We start from the raw sequence: 23279 nt of genomic DNA on the forward strand, positions 1-23279 counted from the left end.
TCATCGGTAGCATGTCAAAGGTCAAATATCAAGCCTTCAACCTGACTCCTGCCATCCTTGGGGGATGAGTTACATCAAACCCCGACCACCAAGGAGCGACAAGATTAGGAGTAAGACCTCCTAGTTAGACAACCTCTTGTGTAGGTTAACCTATTTGTGAGAGGACCATCTTTGGTCCTGCTGAGTGGATTAGAGAAGAATGTGCCCTCGTCCTACTTTTTGACTCAGTAATCGATAGAGACATCATCTAGTCGAGCAGTGTTGGCTCCTAGGCATTCCATCATCGATGTTAGCCTCTAAGCTTGTTGCAAGTGTGTGTTGGATGTGGTTTGGAGGATGATGTTCCCTCATCCTATTTTTGTGTGTTGTTGTGAGAGAACATGATCATGGGGTAGTGCTTGAACATTGTTGGGAATTGTTTCCTCTCTTGTAGGTTCGTTGTGGTGGATTTTTCCCAAGATTGTTTAATCTTCCACTAGTACTCATTGCTTGTAGTAGTGAGGTCATTTTTGTTGGCATTGGCTTCATGTCCTTGTGTTCCATGACACTCGTGTGCATGTTGTAGTAAGTACAACATGTTATGTTGTGTCTTTGGTGTTTTGGTTATTGTGTTTCAAAAAAAAATTGTTCCATCAAGTTTTTCCTTGGTCCTTCAAATGGCCCATTACAAGTGAGGATCTTCCTTCATAACATTGTTAGACTTTATGGGGTTCCTTATAGAATAATTTCAGTTAGAGATTCAATATTTACATTAGTGATTTGGACATCATTAGAGTTGGCATTCAGCACATAGCTCAAATTTAGTTCAGCATTTCACCTTGAAATAGATGGACAAACAAAGAGGGTGAACTAGGTGCTTGAGGATATGTTACACATGTATGTTATGGATCACCAATCTAGATGGGAGTATCTTTCCTTAGTAGAGTTTTTCTACAATAAGTCATCACAATCCTTTAGGCATGACACCGTTTCGAGTGTTGTATGGTAGATATTGCAAGAATCCATTGAGTTGGGATCGCATTGAGGACAAAGTTGCTATTAGGCCATAGTTGGTATAGGATGTAAAGCAATAGGTGATGTGATGTTGATTACACAACCTCTCCAGGAGGCACAAGGTCACCAAAAGAAATATGCCAATGCCAAGAGGTTAGATTGGAGTTTCTCAATTAGCAAAAAGGTCTTTCTGAGAGTACAACCGCACAAGAGTCCAATCCAATATGTAAATGGCTCTATGTTTGCACCTTGGTTTGCAAGTCCCTTTAAGATATTGGAGTTGATCGATCCTATAACTTATCGTCTAGCCTTTCCACCTAGTTTATCACACATCCATGATGTATATCATGTTACTATTTTTTTTGAGGCATTATGTGTATGATGAGACACATGTTTTAGATTGGGGTGCTTTACAAGTCGAATCAAACAAGAAACTAGCTTTGGAGCCCATTCGCATCTTGGCTCATCAGACGCCGACCCTTCAAGAGCAATAGCTAGATCTATTTAGGGTCCAGTGCGACTATTATTCTTTATCCTCACCTCTTTGGGAGCTTCCAAGAGGAAGTCCATTCCTAGGGGGAGGATGTGAGGCCCACCCTTTGATGCCTTTGGCATTTGCACTATTGGACATATTATTATTTTGTCACCCAACTGTTGTTGATTATTCTTATGATGGACATATGATTAGAGTATTAGATTATGCTAGATGTGGATTTGCAAGCACCGAATAGATGATTTTTATGTGATGGTTAATTAAGTATTTTAATGTGATTGTTGTGAATTACTTAATTTGATGTTTTGATATCCTAAAATGAGTTCAATTATCGTATGAAATATTTATTATCAAGTGATTAGAAATAACAAATGCTATCTCTACATGTTGATTTAGAAATCCATATGAATGTGGTTAAAAAGAACTAGAACTCAATTGAATTTCAAGATGATGTTGCATTGAACTAGAGTGCATTGTGAAGAATTGGAGTATTTTGAAGTGTATGATTATGTATGCATCTCGATTTATGTTGCTTTGACTATTATATTATTGGATTTTTTAATGTTTCTCTTTGAGTGTGGAGGAGAATTTTCATGGCTAATGGAAATTGTAAGTCCCTAAGGAAATCCTAGTCATGTGATTCCTATTGAGGCCTTGGCCTTAGTCCATCATGGGGACTAAGGTCTCTAAATGTAATATTCGTTGCAAAGTGAAATATTCTTCTTGTAAATGTAATTTGTGAGTGTCTTAATGTTTGTATGAATTGTACTTGATGCCAGGTGCCATCCTTGTTGGAAACACTCTATTTTTGTTAAGTGGGTTTCTAGAAGGCATTAAAAGTACTACCTTTTCCCACTCTTTTTAGTATTTTTAGGCCGATAAGTCAACCCCCTACATGTTGGGTACCTTTTCGGACCTGAACTTTGGATTTTGCCTTGATTTGACCTTTCCCAAATCCTTTGAGAAATGGGTGACAAATTTGTGGATTGTGGGTGAAGACAAGTGACTTGTCACTTCAAACCCCCTCCCCCAAGTTCATATTTTGAGCATCCCAAGACCTCACACATGTGAGTACTTAAGGAGCCCCCTTGGGGAAGAGTGTACAAAAGTGAGTCTTATCAGAATGCTCATACATGTGTGAGCATTTGTGGGGACCACCTACCTTTTGGGTTTGTTGGGAAAGGCAAGAAGGCATGATTGAGATCCATGTATCATATCCCCATTTGATAGGGAATGGTGATATCGTTGTTGTGTAGCTAGGTCGGATCCCTTCTAGGGCCGACCTAGTGCACAAAATGTCAAGTGGCCTGTCGGCCTTGGCATTTGGATATCTCAGTTGTATGAGTCTAATTTGGGGCAGGCCCTATTTGGGCGAACCACTTGTGTGTAACTTGTGATTAAGTTAAATGTAACTTGCATCTAAGGGAGACTCATATGTAACTTGTAATATATATTGGTCTAACCCTATCCTTGGCACCAAAAGTATATGGCCGACTTGAGGTCTATTAGGAGGTATTGATTCATATATATGCAAAGTCATGATTGCATCCATAGAGATTAATTAAATAACATGAAGGAAATGTAGCGTGCTCGGGGGTGACAATAAGAGCTTATGGTCTATGGTTGGGAAGGCAATAGATCTGATGTTTGCCTATGGTTAACGAGCACTACCATAAAATCAACAAATATGGTACCCATTACATACACCCTTCATGGAGTTTTTATATGGGTTCCTATTGTGACCATTTCACACATTGTCCCATTGCAAATGGAGACCCCTATTTTTTGCTTTTTTAGGGTTTGTTTTCTAGGTCTTTTAGGGTTTTGTCGGTTACCCTTTGCATTTTGAGTGTCGCCAAGGTGATCACCTGGATAGCAGGTTCTGCTTGAGTGAGGTCAAGTTGGTAAGTGCTGAAGTCTGGAATGTCTTGATCCTGAAATTTGGCTAAGTCTGAAAGTCCTGATCCTGAAATTTGGCTAAGTCTGAAAGTCCTAATCTTGAAATTTGACTAAGTCTGGAAACTGAAAAACCTCCAAAAACTAGATTTTGCAATGTAACTCCTGGAGGTCTGAAACCACTCTCAAACATCTTGAAAGTATATATGGAATATAACTTAAAGTTTCTTATACTTAAATGTTATATTCCATAAAATTATCCTGACAGAGAGTTCAAAAAATGAAAAATCGCTCCTGACCCTCAGAGAGGGCCCACAGCGAGAAATCTTATAGGGGTCATTGCTAGCCTTATTTGGTCGACTTAAGATGTCAAAGGCATGGGGATGGATGAAATGAGCACAATGAAGTATCCAGACTTGATCAAAGATGATGAATTGAAGGAGTTTTGCCCAGGAAAGGTAAAATCGCTCCTGACCCTCAGAGAGGGTCCAGAGCGATTTTCTTTGTGTGCACATTTTTGGACCTTTCTTGGACATGAATTTTTATTCATAGCAAAGAACAAGATGGCATCTTCCTTGGCAAAGTGATTTTTAGGTGAAAAGGGAAGCATTTTGGTCCAGGTAGCAAAAATCGCTCCTGTCCCTCACTGAAGGTCCAGAGCGAGATTTTCAAAAATGCATTATTCTTGCAAGATCAAAGTATGTTTTATGATTGGAAGGGATGAAGGAAAGCATGTTCTATCCGTTGAATATAATTTGGAGGATCAACACAAGATGAAATCAACCTAAAATTCAAAAAGTCGCTCCTGACCCTTAGGGAGGGCCCAGAGCGAAAAACACCAAAAACACACCTTTTCCCCAAAATTTGACAAAGCTAAGTTTGCAAGTCAATGAGGGGGCCTAGTTGAAATGTCTTGAAGAGATTTTGGAGATTGAAAAATGCTAAATTTGAGCAAAAAACGAAAAATCGCTCCCGACCCTCAGAGAGGGCCCACAGCGAAAAATCGCTCCTAACCCTCAGAGAGGGCCCATAGCGAAAAATCGCTCCCGACCCTCAGAGAGGGCCCATAGCAAGAAACCTAATATGGGAACTTTTCATCCAAGTTTGAGGAAAGCTAAGGTTAGGCATGGGTTTGAAACGATGTTTGAAAAGCCTTGAAGTGAAAAGAAATCGTTGAGAATCAAAATTTTCAAGGCAATTACAAAAATCGCTCCGGACCCTCAGAGAGGGCCCATAGCGATTTTCCAGTTTTCTCTCCTTTGTTTGAAGAATTGAGACAAAATCTTGCTTGGACAGGAGGAGGACGTGATATGTTATGCCTTGGAGGTGATTTGAAGATTAAAAGATAAAGGAATTTGCATAGAATCACTGAAGGCCCACAGCGAGATTTTCAAAAAATGCATGTTTTCTTCAAAATGGTGCTAAGGCAAGGTTAGGATAAGGGGAAGAAACCTCCAAAAGCGTGATGAATATTATTTTGCCTTTGAAACTTGATGATTTTGGTCAGAAAATGAAAAGTCGCTCCGGACCCTCAGTGAAGGCCCACAGCGAAAAATCGCTCCGAACCCTCAGAGAGGGCCCATAGCGATATTGTTGAAAATCCTCATTTTACCTTGCAACAACAAAGCAAATTTGGATGGAGTGGATAAAGGAAGGATGTTTCTTAATGACGAATGAAGTTTCAATGAAAAATGATGAAGAATCAAGCCTAAAATCAAAAAGTCGCTCTTGACCCTCAGAGAGGGCCCATAGCGATTTTTCAAGATCCTCTCCTTTGTTTGAGGAATTGAGACCAAATCTTGTGTGGATAGGAAGAAGAGATGATATTTTATGTCTTGGAAGCAATTTGGAATCCAAAAGATGAAGGATTAAGAGCAAGATTGAAAAATCGCTCCTGACCTTCACTGAAGGTCCAGGGCGAAATTGGTGATATCCTTCATTTTTACATTATTGAGTGTTGATATTCCTTAAAATTCACCAAGTTGCTAACTTTGAGGCCTTTGGAAAGGCTAAATCAAATTCACATTAAATTAAAGGCATTTTAATTTAATAAATTAATTTTTAGGCCTTGAAATAATCAAAAATCCATTTTGGAGGCATTAAAATTAATTTTCAAATTTTAAATGAAGGTGAGCGCTCAAATACATTTATTTGCTTTTACAAGCAAGTCGGCCTTCTTTTGAGGGGGATTTTATTTCATTTTCATTTCTTTTTGTCAAGTCGGCCTCAACAGGAATCAAGGTGAGCGCTCTATATATGGGTGATGCTTTGTTCAAGTTTAATCATTCATTCATCCTTTCCTAAGTGCAAAATTGGAGAGCTATTTGAGGGGCGAAATCCAGAGGTTGAAGTGCAATTTGGAGGAGCGAAATCTAGCTAGAGTGGAGCGAATTTCTACTAAGTGTTGAAGATCAAAGAGGGTGGAGTCTATTCTTTTTCAAGCTAAAGGAGGCACAATTCATCCAAGAGAAGGCTTTGATCTACATTTTGCCTAGCAAAATCCTTTTTTTTTTGCATCATTTCTTAGAGTTTAATACTCAAGAGGAGGTATGGCAAAATCATCTTGACACTCTTGTTCAAGGTTTGATTCTTGGACATTTGTTTTGGAAAATCTAAGTATTGCATGGTTAATTAGGAAATGATAACTCAAGATTTATCATGAAGTTTCCTAATTAAAATCTTCCTTTTAAGTTTAATTTCTACACTTCAAGATATATTACTAATTGTGAAATGTTGTGTAGGTATCAAGATGGCGACTCCAAAGCCCGGAGGATCTACAAGTCGGCAGGTTCTCATCAAGGACAATCAAGCAAGGATAAGAGCGACCTCCTTCAGTCTAGCATTGACAAAGACGGCCTTCTTCGGACTAACATCATCAGGAATAACTTCTCCAATCCAACATTCCAAGGCGAGGTACATCATCATCCTACACATCAAAGACAAAAGAAGTTAGAGCAAGGGTTCGTTGAAGAAGCAGATAGTTTCAGAAGAGTTAATTAAAGCTAGCTTCTCAACGACATCAAATTAGCATCAACCAAGTGTCAGACGAGGTGGCATCCCAGTCATCACTTTTGCAATAGGATTGGTCCACCTCAGCATGTCCAGATTCAATGTACCTAACTCATGGGAGGTGGCACAAACTTCGATGTACCTACCCCAGCTATCTATTGGTCGAATTTTCCAGAGAAGACATGTGTCCTAAAGATATAATTTTATCATTGGTCAAGCATTAAATGTTATGTAATGGTTGTAACAAACCCTAATTAGGGTTTTCATTATTGAATCTTGGCCATTGATCTCAAATGGATCTGAGACATCGAATTGTATTATGGGCACTATATAAGCCCCGACTCTTCATTTTGTAAAGGCGTATAGTTAGAGAGAAGTTAGTGAATAGAGAGTAGTTAGAAGGTGATTAGCCAGTTGATAGAATAGCAATTAGAGTAGAGTAGAGAGAGAAGGCAAAGATTGTTGCCAAGATGTTGTTGTAAAAGACTTGTAAAACTTCATTGAAGAAATGGTGAAATTTATGGGTCGATTCGACAATTTGCATGGTCTCTATACTTCTCATATTTGATTTCATGTTATTAGATGAATGGAAGAAATGTGCTTGATTGATGGTGAAATTCGTATATCCATACTACTAGCAGTTTGTTGATTGCAGACTTGCCTTGTGTAGTCAACTGGAATCATTTAGCTTAAGCTTAACTTCAATTGTCGCTTCTTCATTGATATGCATCAGCCTGATGGTGTCTATGCCTGTAGTGATGATTTGAACATCATAAAGCTTTCCTTCGAAGATCGCACTAACCTTGTGGAGATGGTCCTGGGATGTCAACACAAGACTTAGTTAGAATTTCATCAAAGATCATTCATTGCTCCTACATTCTTAGTGTTAGGATTAGATCATTTCCTCGCCCTCGTCTTTTTTCCTTTTTTCAAATCCAAGCTAGTAAAAACCTGTGTTCCAACAATATTCAAAGCAAATCCGACGTTCAGTCATCAAGTGTAAGTCCCCTTGTGATTCCAGCAAATCACACCATACCACAGAGAGCTTATCCACACGTAGAGATCCTACAGCAAAGAACCTTGAAGTCATCCCGATTGATCCTTTTCACGATATCTTCAGCATTTGGAGACTTTATTCAAGAGAGGATAAGGTACCTTTAGGTATTTTATTCTGTGTTTGGCTGTGTACAAAATACACGTCAACAGTTCCTCATTCATTTTTCATTCTATCTTTTTGGTGATTTTTCTTGGGAGTTTTGGGGAAAACTTGTGGAAGGACTTAGAGAGCTTGGAGAAGATTCATTATCCTATTGTGATTCCTTGGATAGCTATTGAGGCAGGATCTTCCTCTTGTTAAACTTCAGGAATATTTATTGCATTATATATTGGAAATATTGTATGTGATCCTTGATATTTTTATTTTATCCCTGTTATTTTTAGACGATATATGAACATAACCAACAAAACAAAGGCACTCAACTTCTTGGAGGAACATTGATGTTTATATCATGTGCAGTATTGTTTTCTCCATTTTCTTCAGCTGAATCAACATGAATGCCATTGTCTTCAGGTGCCACCAACCAAAGTTGAGAGAGAAAAAGAAGGGCCTGAAATACATCCTACACTTTATTTGAAAGCTTAGCATCCACTTCCAAACAATAAGACAATAGAGAATTATGAACTGTAATAGAGCAAACATTGAGGATTCCATGTTTAATTGCATTAAAAATGCAAATTATTGCCAACGACTTCTAGATGTCGAAGTGTTTTAAAAAAAACCCAACCATGCAACCTGAAACATTGTGTAAGTCATAGTTGCAAAAGGAAATGTTGAACAACCAAGTAGTAATGACTGCAATTAAAAGCAAACTATATATGCATCTTGAATCAGGTCCAAGGCATTTGATAAGATGCAAGAAAGCACCTATGAGAAAAATATAATCTTTGGAAAGTCCTCAAGCACCTCACGACCTATTACCTTCCTGATCACACCTCCCTCCTCAAAAGACTAAAACTTGAAGATCTTTCCCAGAATATTTGAGTCAAATTCACCATTATTAGGGAGTTGCAATTTGTTCATAGGGAAGAAAAATCTCTTATTAACCTAGAACTCCATGGAAACAACTTTGAAATGTAGAGAGAACAATGTAGAAGAGTTTGTGACATTGAGACTATTATGCTCATAACCCTACAACAAGGCTATCTGATGCCCACAACTCATGTGAAATAAATGAGGAATGTAATGTCCCCTTCTCAATGATGATGCATTTAGTGGTCCATTGGCCTATTCCAGAGACCCGTAGGCTATGTGGAAAGGAGAATTATGGTTTCCAACTTTTATGGAATTATGCACAAGCTTGTTAGGGTTAGTCAAGGGGGAATTTTTCAGTCCTGCTTGTGGTTTCCTTCTAGGTTTTCCATGAACTCCAATGTGGCATAACATGCAATTGACTCTTTGGTGAAATGTGAACTTACTATTTTTAGTAAGTTAGGGTTTGGCTGTTTGGATGATGCACTTTTGCTGAGATTTCCAAGCGCGCTCTCTTTGGGTGTGAAGATGATGCTTTTCGGAGCAGTATTTCATGACTTACTATTTTTAGTAAGTGGCAGTATTGGGCATTTCTATTTTTAGTAGTCTTGGACAGGGTCCTCATCTAGTGCAGTTCACTGGTCTTCATTGCTTAGCTTCATCTTGGATTTTGTGGTAATCAATATCGGAGTTATAAGTTATTCAATTAAATATTATTTCCTTATCCTAAGGTTTAATATTTAATTATTCTATTACTGATTAATGATATAGGGAATTGTGCATATTTTGATTTATCGTAAGTTATGCTTGGCGAATTATTGGTGTGATGAAGGGGGGTGCCAAAATGAATATTGAGAAGACTTTATTTTATTTGGCCAAGTTTATTTTATGCCAAAATCGTGGTCCTCTTTGCTAGGCACGATTTTTGACTAAGGAAGGGGGCGCCATGCTTGGGTCCATGAATTTGGAGGGAGTTGAATTTGAATTTCAGACTTGGAAATCTATATATACAAGTGCTTGGCTCCTCAATTGATCATCCGGAGAAATTATAATGTTATGCTATCGAAATGACTACAGACTTCTTCGAGGGTGAAAACCTCCTAGATTTTCCTTTGCAGTTTCGAGAGTGAGACATCACTACTAGCTGTGGTTCGTTTTTGGTGTTCGCTTGGTGTTCCTATGGTTTGTGTTGGTGTGGATTTGAAGAAGTTATTTGCTGCTGTGATTTGTTGGAGCTGCTGGACGTGGTGGCTGAAGCTTCAATTCATTCATATCTCCCTACCTGTCGAGCATTGCATTCTGGGTATTGGCTCTATCTCACCATATTCCCTCGGCGATATACTTCACCAAATTGCAGATTGGTATAAGGTGTTTTGGATTTTTGGGGCACATCGAATTTTGCAGCAGGTCGTACCATTCAGGGAGGTGCATTGGATTGCGTGCATTACAGTTGAGGCTTCCTTTGTGCTGGTTTGAGGTTTGAGTTAGTTCGCCTCAGTTGTTAGTTTCATTTGCTTCCATTTTGGCGTGATTTAGTGTGGTTTGGAGTGAGTTGTGGGCATTTTCAGTGTTGCTGGTCCAGATTGGGAATTGCTGTCATTTTATATCAGATTTGCTAACTTTGTGTTAGTGGCTTAAAATCTGTTGCAGTTGATGATTGTATTCTTGTAGTACTTCACTGTAATCATCTTTGTATCATTGGTTAGTAGTACTAACCTCTTATTTGAACTTGAAGTGCTCATTGTAATCTCCACTACATAAGTGGAAGAGGCTGGCTGGGCCGCCTTAGTGTTTGTAATTTCAGTTTGTACTTCTATCCTCCCACTGAATAAGTGGTTGAGTGATATTGTCCTCCCGCTGAAATATGTGGTAGAGTGATTAGTTTTATGTATCAACCTCCCGTTGAAAGATGCGGTAGAGTGATTGTGTTAAGTTTCTTGTTGTTTTCCTTGACTAGTTTGCCGCCAAGAAGTTTAGCTTCTATCCTGATGGATCAGCAGAAGGGACTGGCTTGCCACCAGTGCATTGTAATTTTCAGTTGGTTTTGGTGCTAACGATCCCAAGAACACCGTATGCTCTCACCCTCCCAGATTGGGCTCTCGGTGAACAAAAGGTGGAAGGGTTCCCTTCAATTGCTTTGGATTATTTCTCTAACCTTAACGGGTTATTGTGTTTGTTTTGTAAATATTATTGCAAAAATTAAAAAAAAATAAGGGAGTTTATTACAAGGAATGATTAGCATTGTCAACTTGCACACCTTTTATCTCAAACAGGTTACACTTGGGATGAGAAGCAATGTCATCTCACACAAAAATGATCTTAGACAATATCCTCTTGCAAATTGGTGGTACCAGAGGCTAACAAAAACAACAAACGTTTTATCAAAAGCACGTATTTGATGTCTTGCATCATAGGATAGCAATATCAATGAGAATTGTTTGATTATCTAGCCGTATTTTAAATGCCTTATTTCTTTGGGTTATTTAGTTAATTGTATCAAATGTAATGTATGTTGAATGTTACTTAAATTAGATTAATGTTTTGATAGCTAAATGTAAGGTAGCCTCCTAGGTTTGTGATAGCAAAGTCAAGGTCTACGATAATACTCTCCTCAATATTGTCTATCTCGCTTGGAATTTGATCGTCCTCACTAGAGTCATCAATATGTTGTGATCCAAATTCAAATGGTCTAGACCCTGAGCTTTGTCCTTTATAGAGTATTGGTGCATATGTTTAGATTACATCAATCTCTTTCTCATCACCAGATATTTCATCAAGTGAATCTCATTCCATTCATTTGAGTCTGTTTCAGAACTGGCTTGTAATGTATGTTGAATGTTACTTAAATTGGATTAATGTTTTGATAGCTAAATGTAAGGTAGCCTCCTAGTTAGGATCTAGTTATCTTTAGGAATTAGATCTCACCTTGGAGACTCAACCACATCACTTCCACAAAGAAAACCTCGAGGGAATGTACCTCAAGGTCGTCCTCCCTTGAGGTATCCTGCATAAGGATGCCAAATCCTAGTTAGGTTACCTTACATTGCCATAGGGTGTGCAGAATGAGCTCCACAACAACCACTCATCTATCTCTTCCCTTGCTTCGTGCGACGCACTTATGATGACATTGCAGTTTGCACATCCAACATCAACAGGTGTCATGTTACTCTACCATGTTGAGCATGGTAGAAGCTAATGGATAGTGTTTTATGCCAAAAAAATTATTAGTTTGTGTGTGATGTCCCCATCAAATTAATACCATTTGGTGGTATTAATTGTGAATAAAATGAACCTTCCTTATTTTATATTAGTTCAATAGATGACTAATATATTATAATAAGAGTTCAATATTTGATTTTTTAATAAAGATTAAAAGTTAAATATTAGTTTTGCTTTATTATTTTGCCTAACTATTATTTGATTATTTAATCCTTGCGGGAGTTGGTTTTCCTACGGGAATTTTACCTACTATTTGTCTTTTAAATAAGGATTTGGCAAACAAGGAAAGGCATGGGATTTTATAAAAAACAATGCGTAACAATGCGTGGAAGAAATATTTGAACCTTGCGTGTGTTAACACACAGAGCTATCTTGCCTTTTGTCAGTCTTCAACTGACCTATTGGTCACATGATTCTGGAGAAGAATTGAATTGTTGAATAAAGTAAAATTCACTAGCGATTTCAGGTTTGCCACAGGGATGAATATTGGATAGTGGAATTGCGGAAGGTGAAACCCGACGTCACACATCAGATCAAAGTCACCGGAGATGCCAGGCTTGCTACAACGTGTGTATTGAACAGTAGAGTCACAAGAGATAAACCTGACGTCACATACCATATCGAAGTCATCTGTGATTTCAGGTTTTGCCACAACGTGTGTATTGAATAGCGGAATCGCGGGAGATAAGACAAGGTTTCACATACCCTACCATCTACTGTAATGTCCCCACTTTAGCAGTTGACCAAGTGTATGTGCGTTAGCCTAGCTCTACATGGTCCTGAGGGCTAACGAAGGGTTTAGGGGGATCCTGGAGTGTTTTGGCCTAGTCATTTCCAGTTTGGGCTAAAACGGAGTTGATTTACTTAGTTTCAGGCATAATTACTATTTTTAGTAAGTCAGCAGGACACAACGGAGGCTAGCTTTGGTGATTGGATTCAATACTCCTCGGCGAGAGCTTTCCGACGAGCTATCACTCGTGCTATTCGGAGTCCGATTGGTAATATATTTTAATGCCTTAAGTGTTATTAAAGTAACATTTAATTTAATTGTAAACTATTAAAGTGTTACTTTAATATTTATTTTATGGGGATGTGTGCAAATCAAAGGGGCACCCAAGGGAGACATAAGTGAATATTTTAAAATGTTTTATATTGCACATCTTTTATCCCACATTGCTCAACTGAGTTGGGTTGACCTTTGGAGAAAGAATAAAAGGAAGCTTTTGTGGCTTCACTCGACATGTTGAATATGAGAAGAAATTGATGTGTGAGTTGCAGATCCGTTCTTGGCATTAGGGGACGTCTATCCTCTCTTGTGACATTCTAGATGTCATTCCTTTGGGGTTTGGCCTTTGGACTCCTTTGCTATTAGCTTCATTAGCAGGCAGATTGGGTGCATCTCCAGCTACAGGCAGATTTGGTGTTTTTGCTCATACCTTCTTCACTTCTTGTCCAATGCTTATGCCATTTTGAAGGGATGATTTTATGCAGATATTGGACTGATTGAAGACTAATTAATACTATAGCAGCACTGTAGCACAACACTATTCACGTTACTGTAGCACGACACTATTCACTCTACTGTAGCATGGCACTATTCACGTTACTATAGCACGACACTATTCATGTTACTGTAGCAGCAAGATGGGAAGTCATTGTTGGAACATTATGTCAAAAATGCTGGAGTATTTAGTGAGTTGAAAAAATCTGCTATGTATTTGATTTTATTAATTCTGGAAATAATATCATATCAGCAGTAGTTCAATCTTCGTGTTGCATATTATTGTAATTTCCTTCTCGTTCATGTTATGTGATTTCAAATCTATGCAAAGACTTAAAAACAAACAAACATTTCATTTCCGAAGCCATAAGGGGGTTTAAACATTAAACAGAGAAATAAGGAGTTGGATGCAAACTGTTTGACTAAATTCCTATCAGCAATTGGTTTAGTTTTTGGGCATTCTAGGGTGCCCATTACAGTGGTATCAGAGCTTGTTTTTCCTACATCAGTATTACTTGAGGAGAAACAGGTCAAACCCAAACTTACAGAATTCAACAGAGATTGAAGAGGGTGACCCTTTTTCAGCACCAGCCATGGGTGACAGAGATGGGGAAAGGGGAGAACCTAGCACTAGGGAGATGCTCAGTGATCTTGCTAGGGGTCAGAGGGAGCTCCAGGCTACATTGCAGCAGATGGCTATAGCCATTACACAACATTTGATGAGAGCAGATCAAGGCAATAATGCCAACCAAGGTAATCATGGCAACCAAGGTAATAATACCAATTAGGGTAATAATGCTAACCAGGGAGGTGGACAGGGTAATGGAGGTAATGGAGACACATCGGTTAACAGGGGAACCAGGACATATGCTAGAGCAAGTTCTTCTACTATGAGACCACTCATGCCACAGTTTCCTCCGAGACAGAATGACCAGAATAATGTCGGACCTACACAGCAAGAGATTCAGGATATGATTATGGATGATTGGAGGAACTCTAGCCCTGAGTTATAGGCTGAGATGACATTTAGGGAATACATGGATGTTAGACTCAAGAATATGCCCATGAGAGGAAACCAACAACAGAATTATTAGATGAGGAAGAAGTTGGGAAAGTTGTCTATTCCATACTATGATGGTACAGGGAAGGCTTCAGCACGGGCATGGATCCAGAAATTAGATACTTATTTCTAGCTTAATCCCATGCTTGAGAAGGATGCGATTAAGTATGTTGCATTGCACTTGGATGGGAGTGCACACGAGTGGTGGCACCATGGTATGGTCACATTGGGCCATAACCAGATAGACACATACGCAGAGTTCACTGAGAGGTTGATTGATAGGTTTGATATGAAGGATCCAGAACTCCATTTCAAGGAGTTAGCCCAGTTGAGATAGTGGGGTCCTATCGACAGTTACATCTCAGATTTTAAGAGTCTATTAGTGTTGGTTACAGACATTTGGGAGAGGAGGTTGATTGTACTATTTGTGGATGGATTGTCAGAGCCTCTTCGTGGTTGGGTGAAGGGACATGATCCCCTCACATTGCAGGATGCCATTCGGAAGGCGAGAGATCTTGCACCTTCCGCTTCTAGGAGTAAGTTCACTCCTAAGGATCCACACTTCAAGAATGATAAGGATAAGAAACCTCTACATAAGGATTCTCAGCCTCAGAAAAAAGAATCAAAGAGGTTAGACGATGAGACACTGAACGAGTTGAGGCAGAAAAAACTATGTTTTCAGTGTAGCGAACCGTGGGATTTATCTCACAAGTGTCCTCTGAAGGCTAAGGCCAACCAGATGGAGTACTTCTCTGCTGAGGAGTCACAATCTAAGGATGAGGAGCAGCAGTCAGAGTCTAATGGTGAGAGCAATGCCACTGAGGAGGGTTCAGGGAATGAGAAGTCCCTAGCTAGATTGACAGGTGCTCAAAAGGAAATTAATTTTAAGGTGCGTGGCACCATACAGGGACAGAAGGTGGTTTCTTTGTTGGACACTGGGGCCACACATAATTTCATAGATTCATAGTTAGTGGCTAGGAGAGGGTGGCAAACTGAAGAACATTCAGGATTCCTAGTCATGGTAACTAGTGGTCACAAGTTACTATGCACACAAAAGATTACAAATCTTCACATCAGATTGGGAGATTGTTATGAGCTCCAGGATGAGTTCTATAATGTGGACATGGGTGATTATGACGTTATCTTAGGGATGACTTGGATGGCATCGTTGAGAGAGTTTACTCTCAACATGGAGAGAGTAGAGATGAGGTTCCAGCATGAGGGTAGGACCGTGGTACTCAAAGGATTATCAGCTGGTAGTTGTGTTGACATGTATTTTGTACACTATCGAACACAGAATAAAATACCCAAGGGTACCTTATCCTCTCTTGAGTAAAGTTCCCGACTACTGAAGATCTCGCTGAAGGATCAGTCGGAGTAACTCCAAGGTTCTTGTATGTAGGATCTCTACATGTGGATAAGCTCTCTGTGGTATGATGTGATTTGCTGGAATCACAAGGGGACTTACACTTGATGACTGAACGTCTGATTTGCTTTGAATATTGTTGGAACACAGGATCTTACTGCCTTTAGATTTGAAAAAAAAGGAAAAAAGACGAGGGTGAGGAAAGGATCTAATCCTAACACTAAGAATGTACGAGCAATGAATGATCTTTGATGAAATTCTAACTAAGTCTTGTTTTGACATCCCAGGACAATCTCCACAAGGTTAGTGCGATCTTCTAAGGAAAGCTTTATGATATTCAAATCATCACTCCAGGCATAGACACCATCAGGCTGATGCATATCAATGAAGAAGCAACAATTGAAGTTAAGCTTAAGCTGAATGATTCCAGTTGACTACACAAGACAAGTCTGCAATCAACAAACTGCTAGTAGTATGGATATACGAATTTCACCATCAATCAAGCACATTTCTTCCACTCATCTAATAACATGAAATCAAATATGAGAAGTATAGAGACCATGCAAATTGTCGAATCGACCCATAAATTTCACCATTTCTTCAATGAAGTTTTACAAGTCTTTTACAACATCTTGGAAACAATCTTTGCCTTCTCTCTCTATTCTACTCTAATTGCTATTCTATCAACTGGCTAATCACCTTCTAACTACTCTCTATTCACTAACTCCTCTCTAACTCTTTCTAACTGCCTTTACAAAATGAAGAATTGGGGCTTATATAGTGCCCTTAATACAATTCGATGGCTCAGATCCATTTGAGATCAATGGCCAAGATTCAATAATGAAAACCCTAATTAGGGTTTGTTACAATCATTACATAACATTTAATGCTTGACCAATGATAAAATTGTATTAGTTGGACACATGTCCTCTTTGGAAAATTCGACCAATGGATAGCTGGGGTAGAGTTGACGTGTATTTTGTACACTATCAAACACAGAATAAAATACCCAAGGGTACCTTATCCTCTCTTGAGTAAGGTTTCTGAATGCTGAAGATATCGCGAAAAGGATCAATCGGAGAAACTTCAAGGTTCTTCGTTGTAGGATCTCTACGTGTGGATAAGCACCAGTGGTCGTTGTGAATGCTGTTTCTTCAAGGGGCCTTACGTTTTCGAGTTGCAGGAACAGAATTTTCCTAAAACTAACAGGTTCTCAAAAAGATCAAAAGATAGGGTCTGCAAGAGATGAATTCTAATCTAATCCTAAGAACGACTCAATGTGGGCTAGACTTGGCAAGATTCTACCAATTTCAGTATTGCCAAGCAATTACAACTCTACTAGAATTGATGCGATCTTCTAAGGTGATTAGTGATTTTTCAAACCATCAAGAATTATAGACACTACCATGAAGGTACATATCAATAGTTCAATAATGATTGAAGGTTCAAGCAATATGGATATCTCCAGTTGACCACACAAGGCGTCCTTACAATCAGTAAGAAGCTAGTGGTTTGGAACGTGAATCTCACCAAAGATCAAGCCCAACACTTAGTCCTTCAAACTTAAATACTTACTTCGACTGAGAATGATTCAAGAAAGTAAACAACCATGAAAGTAGCCACAAGAATTGCAATAAAACACCATAACTTCAATATTTTATTGATCTCAAAGCCAAAATAGACACTACCATGAAGGTACATATCAATAGTTCAATAATGATTGAAGGTTCAAGCAATATGGATATCTCCAGTTGACCACACAAGGCGTCCTTACAATCAGTAAGAAGCTAGTGGTTTGGAACGTGAATCTCACCAAAGATCAAGCCCAACACTTAGTCCTTCAAACTTAAATACTTACTTCGACTGAGAATGATTCAAGAAAGTAAACAACCATGAAAGTAGCCACAAGAATTGCAATAAAACACCATAACTTCAATATTTTATTGATCTCAAAGCCAAAATAGACAACAATTGCTTGAAATTCTTTCTTCAATGCTCAATCTTGCTACAAAATAACTTTCTTCTCTCCAAAAGCTCTAATCTTCTAATTTCTAACTATGACAAAATGAAAAAGAGTGAGGGTATATATAGCATCCTCAATTACAATGAACGGCCCAGATCAAAAGAAGATCAACAGCTGAGATTCTGACACCTAAACCCTAATTAGGGTTTGTTACAAAAAGTTCCCTTTTTAGTTGAACATTATTAAATGCATAGCCAAATATTTAATTGGCACAAAAATCGAGGGAACATAGACCAATGATAATTAAGATGCCACATCATTTTATAACAACCTCTCTTCTAGAACCTTATTCCCTTTCCAATGCTCTTTCTTAGCATATGCAACGAATTTGGACACAATTCCTTCAATCTCAGCAATAAGAATCTTGGGAAGATTCCTCATTCGCTCCTCTAAGTGGATAACCTGATCAAAGGCTTTGAGGAGAGCCGTATCCCATCCAGGTTCGAGTTCTTTGATTTTCTCAATCAGGAGCATAGTAGTGAACATTAGATCTCGTTGTTCATCTGTGATGACATTCTCATCTTTGCAAAAGATGACTTTGACTCTTTCTTCCAACTCTTGAAGGTCCACATCTGTCTCAACTTCGATCCTCCTACCAAGAATGGTACACAACACCTCAAACACCTTGTCCTGAATTGGATGGATGACGCCCTCAACTTGATTGCATTTGGTGCTGATGTCCTCGAAAAGAACCTCTTTCATCTGGAGTAGAGTTGACCACTGAAGTAAATTATGAACTCCTCCATCCATTATCTTTTCTTGTGCCAGGATCTTCCTTGGTGTTTGCCTGATCACTTGTAGAACAGGAATGATAACATCCCTAGTGTGAGCGAAAGCGACTACTGTTATCATTAGGTTGTGGACGATCTAAAGGACCTGGATAGCTCGATGGATTGTTTCCATCATTCTTGTTGTAAATTCAATGGCTACTGTGTGGGACTTGTCAATCCAAGAGCTCATAAGCTGAACCAAGCTCTTGACTCTTTCTGCCTCGCCAACTGATTCAAGGGGAAGTGCTTGCGCAGGAGACACTGCTGGATCCTGACGTCCCAAGGGCTGATTGAGATGGCTAAAGTAACCTCTCCAAGCACCGACCTCTCTCTCAAGCTTTCTATTCTTTTCCATTTCTTCCTTAAGCTTGTCTTTAAGTGCTTCAAATGAATCGGTTGCCTCATCTAGTGCCTGCTCAGCAGTGAGTGGACCAAGCTCAAATGTTTCCACATCATACTCATCCGCAAGGATTTCACCTTCATACTTGTCCACTATTGGTGTAGCTATCTACAACTTCCTGGACCCTGTCTCATCTCTGATTATCTTGGACATCTTGGTGGCCTTCCTCTTCTCCATTACTTCTTGAGAATTTCCTATAAGGCTCTCTAAGTCAATTACATCATCCTCATCTTCAATCACAATCACCCTTGTCAGTCTCTCCTTCAACCAATCCGGAATGGCGGATCTTGTCTCTCTAACTTGTATTTCTTTAGGTAATGGTTCGTCTTCTCGGAGAGGAGATGTCACTTCATCATCATTCTTGTCGTCATGTAGCTCATTGACTTGGGGAGATCGACTTGACGAATGCTGAGGTGCCTTCCTTTTTTCAAGTTTATCATTTTGTACCATTGACTCCATAGATTCATCAACCTCAGGTATCGTCTTCTCTTGTCCTTCAACTTGACTTGACCTTTTTTCATGCCGAGATGATGTGCCTGATGAGCGATCTCGATTGGCCTCTTGCTTCTTCTTGGAGGGTTCCCTTTTCCCAAGTCTTTCTTTCCTCTTCGCACCTCTAGGATGAGAATTGTCTTCACTTGTGTTTGCTCCTCCTCATTCTGGTTTTTCCTCCAAAGTAAAAGTCATTGGTACGTTTTGTTCTCTTAACTTTTGATGTTGTACATCCACCCATCTGCGAGTACATGACAAAATTGGGGCCATCAAAGCTCTCAAGTCTGAAATCTCAAGCTCGCTCCAATCTATCTTCATTGCTTTGTTTTCTCTGTCATAAGATGACTGGAGATGTCTGCCACTGTCCTGAGCTTGATCTACCACTCTGTAGACTTTGCATTTCCTGATGAAATCTAAAGGTAATCTGGAATGCATCTTTCTTTTCACTTCTAAATCATTTGAGAGATTCATCCAAAAGTCCTCTACATGAAATTCGCGCTTGTACTTCCTACCAGTTGTCTCTTCCATATACCCATAAGGATCAAAATTCTCCCTCAAGGCAAAGAACGTGAATGAACATAATGCCAACTCCCTCTCTGCATCATCCAAGGCTAGAGCATTAGGGCATACCTCAACTGAATTCCCCAATATGATGGGCACGGGAATTCCATTTCCATGCCTGTGTCTGAATGCCTTCGCATAAGCTGCCAACTGCCTAGTCACCTCAAGTAGCACTATCTAGTCTGTCGGATACCTTGGCAACATATAGGGAGGTGAAGGACACCCATGAACTCTGATATAAGTAAACTTTTGAAACTAGATGAACCAAGCACCATACATCTTTACAAGTTCTTGTGCATCCGGAGATAGTCGATTGTGAATCCCGCCTTGCAATATCCTAGTGATGTTCATCGTGAAGGTATCATTGACTAACTTGTAGTCACTTCCACGTGGATGATGCAAATGAACATAAGAGTCACAAACTCTCACTTCTCCGGGTCCTCTTCTGATCACTCCTCTGTGAGGTAGTCCTGCATATTTGAAACTCCTGATCAAGGCATATATGACGTATGAGCTCATGTGAAATGACTTGGTAGGCTTTAGTCTTCTTAACTGCACATCCAGGCAATGGCTAATAATTCTAGCCCAATGAATCGTTCCTTTCCCTTGAACTATCACATGGATGAAGTAGAACATCCACTTCTCAAAGTAGAAGGCTTGAGGGGCCCCTGTAACTCGATTGAGCAAAGTTATCAAATCTCTGTACTCCTGGAAGTCGATCCTGTGTTGGGAATCTTGCTCAGGCGAGGACGACTTTTGAGTAACCAATTCTTATTAATAATGCTCAAGCAAGTGTCAGGATCATCTTCATACATTGACCTGGCTCCCTCTAAGCTTTTGTAAATCATATCTTTATGCTCTGGAAGATGGAGAGCTTCACTTATAGCCTCCTCCGAAAGGTACGCCAAAGTGTTCCCTTCCTTGGATACGATCGATCTTGATTGTGAGTCATATTTGCGAGCACACTCGATCATCAGCTCATGGCACTGGACCGTTGGAGGGAAACTGGCCGCCTTGATGATGCCACTTTCAATTATTCTCTTTGTGACAGGTGATGGCTTGCCAATGTAAGGGACCTCTCGAAACTTCTTGACACTAAAGTTTCCCAAGTTGGTATCTCCAATATTGCTCCACTTTGACACGATCTTGGTCTCCAACTCTTCATTCCTCTGATCTTCCTTCATGAGAGCTGGACGACTAGTAGATACTCCTGCCTTTGGAGTCGCCATCTTGACACCTACACAACATTTCATAATGAGTAAAATATTTAAGAGAGTAGCAAGGAAGATTCAAAAGGAAGATAAAAGATATTAATTAGGAAACTTCATGATAAATCTTGAGTTATCATTTCCTAATTAACTACGCAATTTTCAAAACTTAGAGTTCAAAATTCAAATCTTCAATAATGGTGTCAAGGTAATTTCACCATACCTCCTCTTGAGAATTAACTCTAAGAAATGATGCAAAAAAATAGGAGAATTCGCTAGGCAAAATGTGGACCAAAACTCCTTTTAGCCAAATGTGCCTCCTTTAGTCTTCACAAACATCAACTCCACCACCTCTAGTCTTCAATACTTAAGATAAATTCGCTCCAACCAGACCAGCTTTCGCACCTTCTTCTTGATCTCCAAATTCGCACTTAAAGTAATGAGTGAATGATTGATTAAACTTGATCAAAACACCCCTATTATATAGGGCGCTCACCACTTTGCCTCCCATAGGCCGACTTGGCAACATAGGCCTAAAAAATAAATAAAATTGCAAAAAGAAGAGGCCGACTTGATAAAATAAATAAAAATAATACCTCAAGTGCTCCATTTTTAATTTTAATTTCACAAAAATTAATTTTAAATGCCTTTATAATAAAAATTCGATTTTCTAAGGCTCAAAATTAATTTATTAAATACCAATGCGCCTTTTATTAAATGCCAATTTAATTTAAATTTTTCCAAATATTTTGAAGTTGGCAATTTTGGCATCTAATGCCATTTTAGAGGATATCAACGTTGAAATAAGGTAAAAATAAAGAATGCCAATAACCTCGCCTTGGTCCCTTGGAGAGGGACAGGAGAGAACTTGCAATTTCAACCTTGCATTCTTCATTTTTAATCGCCAAAACTTCATCTAGGCATCTAAAGTGGCATTTTCAATTGGAGTCTTGAGTTTAATTCGCTTGATTTTAAGAAGGGAAGTGTATTAGGACATTTTCGCCCAGGACCCTTGGCGAGGGACAGGAGCGATTTCCCATTTTTGGTCTTAATCCTTCACCTTTATTTGTCAATTCTCGCTGTGGGGTAAGCAATGATCCCTTTCATTCATTTCATGCATGCCTAACTCATTTTTGCAAGGCAAAATTGATTCTCCAAAGATTTTCGCCCTGGTCCCTTGGAGAGGGATAGGAGCGACTTTTGCCTTTTAGCCCAGGATTGTCAAGTTTTGGAGTCAAACCTTTGTTCACTATGCTTTAGAAGACATCTCTCATCTTGCACAATTTTGCCTTAGCATAATCTTGGAGGGAAATTGTTGATTTTATAAAAATCGCCCTGGTCCTTCAGTGAGGGACAGGAGCGCTTTTGAGTCTTTTGTGCAAATTCTTGATCGCTTCAATCTTCAAATTACCCTCAAGGCGTAGAACATCACACCTCACTTCCTCTTGAGTCTTGGGAACAAAAATAGCATCTTGAAATGTAAGGTAAATGGGCATGCTTGGAAATTTCGCCCTGGTCCCTCAGCAAGGGACAGGAGCGCCTTTTGCCTTTTAGGTATATTCCCTTGTTCTTTAAACCTTCAATCGCATCTAAGGCATAAAACATCATTTTTCCCTCCCATCCAAGTCAGGTTTTGCCTCAAAATCTCAAACGAAGAGGACAATCTTGAAAAAACGCCATGGTCCTTCAATGAGGGACAGGAGCGCCTATTGTCATTTGGGTTGATTTCCTCCTTTGTGGACCACTCAAATTATATTCAATGGACAAAACATGCCCTCCTTGACCTCTTCCAATCATAAAATTGTCCTGAACCTGCAAGAACAGTGCAAATTTGAAAATCAAGCTCCAGTCCTTTAGTGAGGGGCAGGAGCGAACTTTGCCTTCTAGGCCAAAATGCTTCATCTTTCATCATGAAATGTCTTGGCTAGGAAAGATTTCATCTTGTTACACACTATGAATAAGAGTTCAAGTCCAAGCAAGGTCCAAAAATGTGGATATAAAGAATTTCGCCCTGGTCCTTTAGAGAGGGACAAGAGCGAATTTAACCTTCTAGGCAAAAACTTCATCATTTCATTGTTTTTAATCAAGTCTGGATGCTCTATCACATTCATTTCGCCGTCCACCATGCCTTTGATGTCTCAATTTGACCAAACAAGGTCAGGAATGACTTTGCTAAGTCTTTTCGCCCTGGTCCCTTGGAGAGGGACAGGAGCGAACTTCTCTAAATCTTCAAAATTCACCATTTTCATGCCTTCAAGA

The 23279-nt window shown here is 39.3% G+C and overlaps 1 protein-coding gene across 2 annotated transcripts in view; it reads right to left on the minus strand.

Moving 5' to 3' along the window:
- LOC131048142 (UDP-glucose 4-epimerase GEPI48) overlaps window positions 1–23279 on the minus strand; it is a 194673-nt gene that overhangs the window by 14054 nt on the left and 157340 nt on the right. The gene's annotated exons all lie outside the window — the stretch shown is intronic.

Source organism: Cryptomeria japonica, chromosome 1, assembly GCF_030272615.1.
Source record: "Cryptomeria japonica chromosome 1, Sugi_1.0, whole genome shotgun sequence".
Lineage (NCBI taxonomy): Eukaryota > Viridiplantae > Streptophyta > Pinopsida > Cupressales > Cupressaceae > Cryptomeria > Cryptomeria japonica.